The sequence below is a fragment of the Lissotriton helveticus genome, chromosome 8, assembly GCF_964261635.1.
Source record: "Lissotriton helveticus chromosome 8, aLisHel1.1, whole genome shotgun sequence".
NCBI lineage: Eukaryota > Metazoa > Chordata > Amphibia > Caudata > Salamandridae > Lissotriton > Lissotriton helveticus.
In genome coordinates this window covers 1,662,061,756-1,662,075,473 of record NC_136069.1, presented here as the reverse complement: position 1 = coordinate 1,662,075,473, position 13,718 = coordinate 1,662,061,756, and the positions used below count along the sequence as shown (strand labels likewise).

At 46.9% G+C, this 13,718-nt stretch overlaps 1 protein-coding gene across 3 annotated transcripts in view; it reads left to right on the top strand.

Annotated features, from left to right (window-relative positions):
* LOC144773609 (transient receptor potential cation channel subfamily M member 2-like) overlaps positions 1-13,718 on the top strand; it is a 1,291,174-nt gene that overhangs the window by 583,218 nt on the left and 694,238 nt on the right. The window lies entirely within an intron of this gene.

Sequence of the window (13,718 nt, the reverse complement as noted above, 5' to 3'; positions counted from 1 at the left end):
TAGCAGATGAATTTGGCAATTATTACACAGAGCTCTATACTTCACGCCCCTCAAATTCAGAGGAATCGGATGAAGACTATTTAGCATATAGAGCAATGAAGTGGCTGTCAAATTCCTATAGGGAGCAATGGATGGCGCGCCTGCGCCCTACTGAGATAACCGCAGCTTTGAAAACCATGTCCAATCACAAAGCCCCCGGGTCTGATGGCTTAACAGAGGCATGCTATAAAGCTTATCAAGATCCGCTAGTTCCGCATCTGGGCACTCTATTTGAGTAAATGATGACAGATGGCATAATGCCCCCCCCCCAGTATGCTTGAGGCCACTCTGATTACTCTGTTAAAGAAGGATAAGCCCCCGCAGCAGTACTCATCTTACAGACCACTATCTCTGCTTAATACGGACACCAAGATATTTGCCAAAATTCTGGCGAATCGGTTGGATCCCTTACTCCCGATAGTGGTGACCCCTGAGCAGTCTGGATTAGTATCCACCCACTCACTGGCAAGTAACTTCCGTACGCTTTTCGGTGCGATCGCCGGTATTGACCCGAAGGTGCATGCCACAGGAATTATCTGTTGAGTGGTGTTTTTTTAGGGCAGTGTTGAGACGGGTGGGGTGGTGGAAGTGTTCATTAAATTAGTGGATGTCTTGTACGCAATGCAGTTAGTTCCTCGTCACTGTCGCAGTACCTCTTTAGTAATCCACAGAGACGATATCGCACGATAGATCCAGTTGGGAGCACAAGGATCCCCCTTTGGAGGGCCGCTGGTATGCAGGGAATTACCCTACTCTACTCCCCGAAATAACCACTAGAGCTGTGTGAATGTTTGCCAATGCGGCAGGAAAAGGCATTTGTCCTTGCTATGCATTTGCTGGGTATTAGCACTATGAGTGATTACTTCCATGAGGGGGTGCTCAAACAGTGGGACCTGCTGCAATCATATTAGTTAGAGGCTCCCATGCCCGCAAAATTCCATAATCATCGTGCTAGACCAGCGTTGTGAGCGACTCTGGGGGAGGAATTGCCGGAACCATGAAATTACACTCCCTTAACGTACTTACTGCAAGCACAGTTCCTTCAGCGTGTAATTTTGATACTGTATAAACTTTCAAATTCCATCTCATAAAACGGCAGGCATCGTCTGATACATTTTTAATTTATGCAAAGTGTACTACACCCCTGCTCGTTTATATAGATGTGGGCGTAGGGCAGATGATAAATGTTTAAGATGCGGGGCAACTGAGGCAAACTTTACACAGCTTGCGTGGGACTGCCCTGGAATCCAGAACGTTGGGGCTGCGGGGCATGTTGCGCTACAGGATATGGCAGGAGTGAGGCTTACTATGACCCCCTTAGTGGCCATTCTGGGCTATGTCAGAGTTCCCCAAAGGAACATGTAAGTCACTAGCATTGGGCATACTGATAGCAAAACGGAGGATAGCATTACCTTGGATGAAGGACCCTATTCCCACAATAAAAGAATGGTGCAATGATTTGTCCTATTGCAATACACAATCATATCATTTTAATGATCTTATACCTACACGTTGCAAGCCCAAAAACATCTGGGGTCCATACCAGGCATACCTCACCAAGCCACAATGGAAGAGGCGGGTGAAGGACATGACAGTACGGGGATTGGTTGATCAAGTTAGAGTACGGACGTCTGGGGATGTAATGCTGCCAGATTGGACCATATAGTATGTTGATGCTGTGCCAAATAGCTGTACTGTGGTTGGAATACTCTCCCTGTTTGTTAAATATTGATGTATTAGATCTACTGTATAAGGTCAATACCCTCCTTCGACTTCAGTTGTAGACGTTTGTGTTAACTATGCTGTTGATGACGATCTAATGCTTGCTTGCTTCTGGTGTGGGTTGAATTTATTGTAATGGCTACTAGGAGCATTGTATGTATGCAAAATGGAAAATAAAGTTAAAAGAAATGAAGTGTAGCTAGTGGACATTGAGCCTGCTGAATACTGACTCCATTGCTAACATCTCACTTGGAATTCCCCTGCAATGGAGCTATAAACGGCAAAGAGAGAATGCAACCAGGCATGCCCAGGGCTTTAAGTGGGATGAAAAAACTGGGGGTCTCTAGAGGGCATGGCCAATGTTATTAAGGGCATGGCTTAAAAATACATAAGCTAAAAAATCTGTGCTTAGCGTAGTGTGCAGCTCAACTCGTAAATTTGTTACTTCTGTCATTACATCCAGATAAATAATACAACAAGTAACATTCCACCGAGAACAAGCCAGGACTATTGGCTTTGTCAATAGGTGTTAGGTGCATAAGCTAAATTAGCAAAAACGTAGGCTATATTTATAGCATTGAAAATGCTTCAGTTCTGAAATTATGAGACAGAAAGAACTATAATGAATCTCTTTGACGTTACATCAAAGGCAGTGGAGGGGTAGTACTGCTGCGGAGTTAAGATGTCCCCCCCCTTTAGGAGGAGGGCAAAAATAGAGAGTCCTATAGGGACCCGTCTCAGCTTCTACGTTTTAGAACTGCCGGAGCTGAGCACTGGCAGGACCCCTCCCACTTAAAGCCCGGATTGACTTCAGCTGTACAAGGCTCCCTTAAGCTTTACTCAGGACTACTCTGGACTCACCCCTGTCCACACATTCTTCCTCGCTGGCAACGTTGCCTTCCCCGGCTCCCTGGATTTAAACTCACCCCGTACGTGTCGGATGTGCTCCGCAGGATCCGGATGATGAAGATAAGGGTCCACCTCCTGACGTTTCCAACACCCTGAATATATAACACAGGGTGCTCGAACTATCAGGCGAGGGAAAGGAAAAGGGAAGGGTCAGCAGGGAAAAAGGACCTGAAATGACAAAACAACAAAATGTATAAACAAGCCAACACATATTACTACGCTCCTGAATTCTCACTAAACCCTGAATACCTGATAGGAAATGTAGCAACCCATTCTAAGTTGAGTATGCTTGAATCCTATCCAGAGGTTTCTAGAAACAAACGCACCAAATAAACATCTGTTACTCATAAATTGCGTATGAAATTGAAATATAGTGATATTGAGCAATGAACACACCATTCAGGAAAATAGTGATTTTCTTGACCCTGCTGAAGTTAAGTTTCTGATAATCCCCTTTCCTCAAAGAAATCAAGGTTAGGAAAACTAATCTTCGTCCGAAGCGTTCCCCTTTTGTTGAACCCTAAGACTACAAAGTCTGAGAGTCTAAGTATAAACAAAGAAAAAATGGAATAAGGAAACGTGTGGTTGCGACCACCACAACGCACCGCTATTCAATAACCATGCAAGTGAACAGTCACATATCCCAGGAAACGGCAACACGTGGTTTCTGCCGCCACTGTGCTCCGCTCAAAGAATACCACAAACAATATAATTCAAAATTTGCAAACATTCGTGACAAGAATTTTCAATTCTATTAAGGACTAGGAGGCGAGGATTATGCTTTCTCATTTCTTTATTGAAATGCTCAGCAGCCAATAAAAACAACCAAAAAACTACATTTCCCATGAATACTAGGGAATGACCATAGAGAGTAGCGTATAAAAGGACCCAACATTAGTCCTTCTTCCTCTTTCTTTGTGGAAACAGGTCCAGATCAAAATAAAATCCCAAGTAAATCAAGAACAAGAACTCCAAACAAGCAGCAGAAATCCAGAGGATCCTGAAGTAGGCAGCCGAAGAACTTCGGGGACAGAAGCCAGGAGGAGAATGACACTCCGGAGGAGAACAAACCACATCACTTCTGGTCAGAACCTGGAAAAGACACAGAGCCGTAACATCTAAATTGCAAGAGCGTCAAGAGCAATCCAGGGAGGGAAAAAAACAAGGAGTGATATATTTGCAATTTGCAATTAAACAGTCACAATACATTAGCAAGCAAATATGAACAACGGGTGGGATAATCCTCGCCTCCTAGTCCTTAATAGAATTGAAAATTCTTGTCACGAATGTTTGCAAATTTTGAATTCTATGTCAGGACAGGAGGCTCCGATTATGCTTTTTTAAAGCTGTTCCACCACAACAGAAGCAACACTAGCAATAGGTTTATAATAAAACGTTTTGAATACAGAATCAGAAGACCAGTCTGCAGCCTTCATAATATCGAACAGAGTAACACCCATAGAATAAGCTTTAGAGGCCATAGCCCCACGTGCAGAATGCGCGCCGAACACAGACACATCAATACCCGCTTCAGACATAAGCCACCGCACCCAGCGCGCCAAAGTAGCTGGAGTGACGGGGCGGAAAGGTTTTTGTAAGGCAATCAAAAGTTGACCCAGCATGTCTGAACGGAAAGAAGCAGTACTCACCTCATAATCCTTAAGGCATTGTACAACACAAAGGTTGGGGCGAGAAGGAAAAGAAGGATATGAAATGGAAGGCGTATTAGATTTCGTACGTCTAGAAAGACGAAAGGTAACCCCTTCCGGAGTAAAACTGCGACCAGCTAAATCCAAAGCGTGGACATCCGACACACGCTTACAAGAAACCAGACAAAGTAACATCGTCAATTTCGCAGACAATTGTTTGCGGGATAACAAGGGATTCGAAGGCCAAGCCTCTAAGAACCTGAGAACAACAGAAACATCCCATAAAGTAACATATTTAGGCGTGGGAGGTTTCGCAAAACGAACCCCTTTAAGCAACCTGGAAATAAAGGGATGTTCACCCGCAGGCTTCCCATCTATGTGGACATGACCCGCTGAAATAGCGGAGCGAAAGCCATTAATCGTCGAATAAGCCAGGCCAGAAGTGGCCAAGGACGCCAAAAAATTAATAATCATACTGATATCTGCTGAAACTGGATCAACTTCCCGTTGAGCACACCAATCGCACCAACGCTTCCAGGACCCTTTATATCGTTTGTGAGTATTGGGGGCCCATGCGTCACTAAGGAATTTGGAAGCGTCGCTAGAAATGCCTGGGAGCGTCCAGCGATCCCTGAGATCCTCCACGCCAGCAGTCGAAGGGAACCGGACAGGATCAGGGGATGTGGATCTCCGAGAGGATCCAGCAAGAGATTCGCCAACGGGGGAAGAAGGAACGGCGGAGCGCAGCACATCTCCAGAAGCACCGGAAACCATGCTTGGGCCCTCCAGAGAGGGGCAATCAGAATCAGATCCGCCCGAAACCGTTTGGAGTAGGCCAACACTCTGGGAATCATTTGAAAAGGTGGAAAAGCATAACAGAGGGTCGACGGCCACTGCTGAAGAAAAGCATCCGTGGCCAGAGCCTGAGGGTCCGGCCTCCAACTGTAAAAGCGCGGAAGTTGCACGTTGAGGCGAGAGGCAAATAGATCCAACTGACATGGACCCCATCGCCGAAGGAGAGCACGGAATACTCGAGGGTGAAGCCTCCAGTCGCTGTAATCCCGGAGATGTCTGGAGTGCCAATCCGCAATCTGATTGTGGCACCCCGGAAGATATTCCGCAATAACAGTGATCTTCCTCTGAAGGCCAAAATGCCAAAAATCCTTGGCTATCTCCGCCAACACCTTGGATCGGGTCCCGCCCAACTTGTTGACATACCGGACTGCGGACACGTTGTCCATCCGGAGAAGAAGGCAGCAACTCGGACGAAGGCGAGAAAAACACTTGATTGCAAACGAACCCGCTAGGAGTTCCAGGCAGTTGATGTGGAGAGCCAACTCCTGAGGGGACCAACGACCTCCCGTCGAGACAGACCCGCAGCGGGCTCCCCAACCCCACCGACTGGCATCGGATTCGATCACCAGCTCCGGGGACGCACCGAATAGGGCTCGACCGTTCCAGGCCTCCATGTGGTCCAACCACCACTGCATCTCCCAACGCACTTCCTCCGTAAGGGGAATCTGGTCGGAGTACCTGAGACCTTTCCGGAGATGCTGGATTTTCAGCCGTTGCATCGCTCTGTAATGCAGAGGACCTGGAAAGATCGCCTGAATGGATGATGCTAACAGACCTACTACACGTGCCAACAACCTCAACGACACAGTCGGTCTGGAAATAACAGACGTCAATTCTCTCCTGATGTAACGCAACTTCTGATTGGGCAAGAGAAGTTGACAAGCCACCGAGTCGATCTGGAAACCCAGGAACTCTATACACTGGGCAGGAACCAAAACCGACTTCTGAACATTGATCAGAAAACCTAGAGACTGTAAAAGATTGATGGACCACTCCAGATGTTGATGAAGTTTGAGAGGACAATCCGCCATAAGGAGAATATCGTCCAGATAAATAATCAACCTGACACCCCGAGACCGAAGATGTTCCACAACCGGTCTCAACAGCTTCGTGAAGCACCACGGCGCCGACGAGAGACCGAACGGGAGAACCTGATACTCGTACCAAACTCCCTGCCAGTGAAACTGGAGAAAACGACGATGGGGCCTGTAAATTGGAACCGCGAGGTACGCATCCTTGAGATCCAGACGGACCATCCAATCCCCTTCGCGAAGGAGATCCCTCAATAGATGGATACCCTCAATCTTGAAATGTCGATAGACCACTCCTCCGTTGAAGTCTTTCAGGTTGAGAACCAGGCGAGAGCCGCCCCCTTTTTTCTCTACCAGAAAGACCGAACTGGCAAACCCCATCGGATGACGGGTGGTTGGAAGAATCGCCCCTTTTTTGAGGAGGGCGTCTACCTCTCCGGAGAGACAAATCTGATCCTGAAGAGAAAAATGCAAACAAGGGGGAGGACGGGTCTGATGCATCGGGTGATAAAACTCTATTCTGAACCCCTGAACAGTTTGTAGCACCCATGCATCGTTGGAGAGCATGCGCCAATTTTGTAGGAAAAATTGAATGCGACCCCCCAACATCACATCGCATGCACGAAGCAGGCTCACCTGTAGAGTGGGTATCCTGGTAGTGTCCTTGCTGACCACCTGAACGTCCTTTGCCGTACTGGCCTTTTCCTTTCCTTGATGGGTAAAAGTTGGCCCTGGTGGAATAACCGGCGTCGTAAGATCCTCTTTGCTGAGAGGAGTTGCCTCTCTGGGACTGGTTTGCAGAGCCACGGCCGAACGAACGTCCCCTACCTCGTCCGGCCTTTGCAAAAACCGGACGCATTGCCCGTCTCAGGGAGGCCTGCGCCTTGTCTATACCACTGAAGGTGGAGACAAACCGCGTGAGCTCCTTGAGGAACGGTTGACCAAACAAGAGGCCCTGCGCCTCAGGTCCAGATTCCGAAGTGGCCAACTCAGAAAGCTTAGGATCAAGCTTTAAAAGGATGGACCTGCGACGTTCCGCAGAAATTGCGCAATTGGCATTCCCCAATTGGCAGATCGCCCGCTGTGCCCACTCAATCAACTCCTTTGGGTCCACAAGGGCAGAGGCCTCCTTTGCCTGATAACCCAGATCTAAAATCTTGGTGAGAGGTCCAAGTAAGTCGAGCATCTTATCCTGACAAGATCGCCAAGATCTATCAAGGCCCTTCTTCGGGTCCTTGGCATATTTTTTCAAGTACGTGACCATCATGGGGTCAACCTCCGGTGTTTCGGCCAAATGGTCAGCCAAATCAGGCCTCGGGCACTCTGAGCGCAACCGGGCCCGAACCGAAGCCTCAAAAGGTTGGCGAATGTGAGCCTCAATATAGGTAGCTACAGCCGGCGAGGGCAGCCATGTAGAAGAGTTCGGATGAACGATGTCCGCAGGCTCAAAATTGAGCACCGTAGGACGCTCAGGGGCGTCAACAAAATGTGCCTTACAGACTCGTTTTTTAGGAGGAGGAGAAGCATGGTCTGAAGAAGTAGAAGACTGTGCATTGTCCGATTCAGTATCATGCAGAAGAGAAGCAGCGGAAGGCGCAGTCGCCAAACTCTTAGCCAGACGCTGGAAGTCTGTTTTATGAGGGTTAACAGGTGACTTAGCAGTTTTCTTGGAAGCAGGCAACCAGCCCTGCCGCTGGGCATAGAGGTTTAAATGACGCTTCAAGGGATTTATAGCACGTACCAGTGCCTTGTTAACAGATTGTTGAACACCCTTATCTAATTGTTCCACCAAATCCTGTTCCAAGGAGCCTTCCTCCTCATTATCATAATAATAGTCGTCATCAGCGTCGTAATAATCAGCCATTCTACACCAGGGTAGAGAGTAAATGCCCACAAGACGACTGAAACAATATGGAGTGTCAAGAAACACAAGTCAAGGGGGAGTGTTAGAACCCCAAAGCAGGCTTTGAAGAAGCAGGAACAAGCCTGACTGTCAAAGTATTTCAAGCGTGGAGGGAGCCAAAGCCTGCACTAAACAGAACACTCTAGGCAGAGCCTATGCCACAAAAATACAACCAAAGTTCTCAGAAGACCTCGGTGTCTGACGGGGTTAAATTCTGGAGACAGGCCGTGGGCAGGACGTCAAAACGCCGTCGCTCAACCAGCTGAGGAAAACCAGAAGCCGAAAATAGGACAGTGCGCATGCGCGACTGTCGCCTGCCACCAAAGACCGTTCCGAGAGCGCTCGCGCTCCCCAACGAAACGGAAACCCCTGCTCCCGCTCCACCAACGGTACGCGAGCAGCTAGAAGCGCCCGGACCAACAAACGGAGGTGAGACACACGCTCCGGACCGCAAGGAAACTGCACGCCGGCAGCGGGGAAAATATACGCGCAAGGAAACGGAGACAGAGCCCCAAACGCGCGAACCACAATGCGCAATGGCAAAGCACAGTATGAACAGTAAGCACAATATTAAATTAAAGAAGCAAGTAACAATATGCCACAGAGATAACAGAAAATGCACTTAACTGGCTGCGGAGCAGCAAAGAAAGAGGAAGAAGGACTAATGTTGGGTCCTTTTATACGCTACTCTCTATGGTCATTCCCTAGTATTCATGGGAAATGTAGTTTTTTGGTTGTTTTTATTGGCTGCTGAGCATTTCAATAAAGAAATGAGAAAGCATAATCGGAGCCTCCTGTCCTAACATAGAATTTAAAGCAGCACCGGGTGGTTGCGACCACCACAACTGCTCCGGAATTGAAACCCTCGTTTGCTTAGGTATGCACACGGAAGCGTATAGTATCCACGCCACCGTGCTACGCTGCAAATAGAGAACAAAAATCCCAAAATCGTTTCTAATACGGCAACACGAGGCCGGTCACCTCTGTATTCCGCATTCAGTTAAAGTACATCGGAGAAACGGCAGCGCGAGTTATACTCCACTTGGCGCCCCGTAGAATCTGACAACACAGCAGCCAGATTTAGAATCTACCGGGAACTCCTCCGGTAGCCAAACAAGGGAGCCCTCTTACCGGAACCGGAAACAGATGACGGTTTCCACTTTGAGAGACGCCCGGTCAGGATCGAGTGAGGAAAAACTGCATCTCACCACCATCGGTGAGCAAACCAAACAGAGGAGAATTACGCGCACCAGGCAATCGCGCAGGTCCGTGATATACTTCCTTAACAAAGAGGCTCATGGGATTTGCAGTTTATAGTCATTTAGGCAGGTGCAATACTGTAAATCCTGACAGTACTCTGATTCATTTCGCACCACGCCACTTCCACGTTCAGGATTTATTCCCACGTCCTCCAATTGAGACCTGTGAGGCCTCCCCAAGACCACTGTTCCTTTCAACCACTTAAAGCCCTGGGCACACCTCAAGTCGAGGCTATGAGCACCAACAGATCCTCAGAGGATTGCACCATTGAGGATAATGTAAAAATGCAGCTTGGGCACGAGGCAGCCAGTGAAAAAAACCTAGCAACAATGCTGCAAGCCATGCGACAAAGTCTGACCTCAATAGATGGTAAAATAGGCACACTGCATCTGTACAGATTTATAAACAAACAACCTGCATCTCTGCAGTGGACCAGAGCATCTCCGACGCTGAAGATGACCTGGAACTAGTCTCCTCCAAATACCTAAACATGGGAAATGTATTAGCACTGATCGGAGCCCAAATTGAGGAGTGCTCAATCAGTAATATGCGCATCACAGGGATTCTGAAATCCACATACACTGACAAGATTGAGCAGTATGTCGGGGAGAGAATGTGGCTTAACGTCTACGGCGGTTGACCTCTGAGCTGGGGAACCAGGTTCAAGACTCAGCAGGGACGTTCAACATTCTGTGATTCTGGGCAAATCACTTAATCTTCCCGTGTCTAACAAAAAGGATTGTCTTAACAAAAATGAATGTGTCCGTCTGTAAAATAACTGGTGCTCGTACAAAGCGCTCTGATACCTATGGGCCTAGTTCACTCTATATAAAACTCCAGAAATAAAAAAAACAATGCTGACATGTCTCTTTGGCGCTGATAACCTCTCACAGCTGGTAGTGATGGAGCTAGCTCATCGGTCTCTGATGCTGCGACTGCCACCGGGGGCCCCCTCACCCCAGACCTGAAATCCAAAAACGGAGATATGGTGCTCAGACTAGCTAGGGAAAAGAAAGACCTGAACTACCAAGGCAACAATGTCACTTTTTTCCCTGACTTCACGGTGGCGGTTCAGGCGGTTTAAAGAGAATACCTCCCGGTCAAGAGGCAGCTACAAAAGCAGGAATTACTTTGCCATGCTATACTGGGCACACCTGCATTAACCACCCTGGCGAGCAGAAACGTTTCATGACTCGCTTTGCAGCATCAATGTTCCTAAAACCATTCTCCAAGCAACGCACCGACGCATGGAACTCAGCAACGCACGACACTCTGCTGTGGAGGAAAGAAAACCCTGGCTGAAGACAACTAGTGAGGAGCCCTGCTTTTAGACATTACATTGGGGCGCTGAAACAGGACGTCACAAATGTCCGCATTTGCCATAAAATGTGTATTGCAGGCCTATGCCCTTAGTCAAATCTGCCCCTACGAGGCCACAGCCAGACTAGGATCCTGGCGACCTTTGGAGGAATCTCCTTCCTCAATGACTGAAGTTAGGGAACTGAAATTTCAACTTGATCCAAACTCATATCATTTTACTATGTTTGCTTGTGGAATAGGGAATGACGTTGACATGATTGGGATGTTGTATTGGGGAGGGCTGGAAGGGAAAAGACTGTTGAACTACAGAATTGCTGTAACCCTCATTTAGAGGAAATAGAAGACTGCAATCCTGGAAAGTGAGGGAATGAATGAACCCACGGAAAACACGCCAAATAATAGCCTATCTAGACAACCACAATGTAGTCATTGTCCTCTTGCCGAAGACACCACCTAGAATAAGATAGGCACCAGATGGGCCTTGCACAGGTCTGCTTGATCCGACTTCTCATCCTCGTGGGGCATTGTGATTCTAAATAAGAAGTGCATCCCCTTTGATCCAGCGCTCTGACTGAAAGATTCTCACCAACGCTACCTATCACCACAATACTCACCATTAATCATGAATCACTTACAAAGGCCCATGAACCAACGAGACCATTTTGAGCGACTGAATCATGTGACCTAATTAATCAGAACTATTCGCAAACTATTTACATATTTATATACAACTGCAGTTTATCTTTTCTTACCATGGTTTTTAAACATAAATCATTTTAATTAAGTCACTTAGGCAAATGGATCAACTAATGGTAACTAGACCATGAATAAACAAGACAAGCTTGTCTTTTCAACTCTAATTTTTATTGACTTTACTAGCAGCCCACCCCGACGTTGTCCGGGGACAATGAGGCTTCAGGGCCAACCGCCCGCCCAGGCCCCCGCCCGCCCCGACATTGTCCGTGCATGCCCATGCACGGACACGGACCAGATGGACCTGTACGCACATATGCGCATCTACGTCCTCGCATTGTTTCTTATTGCTTTTTTTCTGCTGCTGCACAGCTTCGGGAAAAAGCATTTCTGTTTGCCCACCCTGCACAGCACTATTAGCTTAGCTAATGCTGTTTTGTTTTTATATTCAGGGACGGACACGGACCAGATGTAAGCAGGGCCAACCGCCCGCCCCCCTCCGGCCCCCTCCTGCCCCGGCCCCCTCCCGCCCAACTCCCTCCCGCCCCGACATTTTCCATTTCCCTTTGACTTACCTGATCCACCGCTCCTCCCCGCGCTCCTCACTTCACCGCCGCTCCATGTCCGCCACTCCTCCTCGTCACCACGCACGTCGCGGCCAGCGCTACGTCGCGGCCGGCGCTACTTTCAGGGGACTACTGTTTTTTTAAAGTTTCATTTTTAAATTTACGTTTAATTTTTATTTTTTATAGCCTATGTCCATCTGCACACCCTGACAATTTCAACGATCTATCGGGTGTGTGGATTGGCGCTGTGGTTCCCGAGTTTACATGGCTCAAAGGTTTGTGTTCTCTCTTTATAATAGTAGTATAGATTATTCAAAGAGCATTTTCATTAATGAATCTTTATTTTATTAGCAATTATGAAAGCGGCATTTTAAAAGAAAATGAATAATTAGTCTGACAGTTCCAAGGCAAACTCCGAAAGCATGAATATTAGCAAAAATAACAGTTTCGATTCCCTCAAACTATTTCCCTGACTAAAACTCACTCCACCTAGAAAAGAATAATCTATAAAGTCTGCTGTCCTTGCGTGCGCCAAAGAGTCGAACAGCATGTCACGCCATTCAGGAATCAGAAAGCGAGAAGTGCCCTCCTTCCCATGAGGTCAGGTTTTATACCTTTCTAACTAGCTAATCTTTTCTACATTTGTATACTTTCTTAGTAATTCGGGTTTCCTATTGGCTGTCTTATGTCAGTCCACGTTAGGTCATCACCGTTTCTAAACCAAGTTCAGGCTTTTCTTAAGCCCTATTGTCCTTTGCTTTCGTGTCTTTTGGCTTCCTCAAGAGATCATTTTCTCTCGAGTTACAGTCCAAAACTTCCTTGCCATGGCAATCTTGCTGATTTCCTGTCCTTGAGCCTTTTTCTCCAAGAGCACGTTTAGCACAACTTATTTAACTGCATTTTCTGACAAAGATGTCAACGTGGTAAGTTTCCAATTCTGAATATGTGCAAGGCTCCTCTCTGGACAGATTTTCGTAACGCCATTTCTTTGCATGCCTTAGGCCTCAATCGGAAACTATTATTCAAACAAACACAAGACATCAATTAATTAGAGAATTGAGACCCAGTCTGTTACCCACCCCCTTTGCTAATTAAAAACCCGTTAATTTATGTTGCCTAGCTGAGCACACAAAGCAGCATTTATATCTACCTTCTTTTAGACTGCAAGGATTCTCCACGAGCTTTTGTCACAGAAAAGACAACATAAGCACACAAATAAGCACATGCCATTAGTTAGACAGCCGCATTTAATACTGACAAAGACAATAGACAAGGTTAGTTTATTATTTTCTTCACATTTGCAACATCGAGCACATAAGTTAATCCCACGTGTTTTCTGAATAAATGCATTTTAAAACTAAGTTGATTAATAATTTCACCACATGCTTGTTAATACTGTTACATATATTATGGAAGTTTAACTTTGCAGGGTTGAACAAAATGTTATTCATCACCTCGCTCCATCACCTTCCAGATCAGGCACACACACTCTGACAACAAGAGGTGATACGTGATTGTGCAGGGCATGCTATAAGGCACCCACATCACACATATGACTTGAATACAGATGACCCACAGTTTTGCGCATCATTCTGGAACAAACTCCTCACAATGACGACAAAAACTGTAATATTGGGAGAGAACCTTAACACATATCAAGACCCATCCTTAGACAGATCAGTGCCAACAGACTGGCATGGTAAACAATCCTATACTGTCCTCTGGGGCGGTATGGAAGTACATGAGATGGTGGATCTTTGGAGAGTTAAAA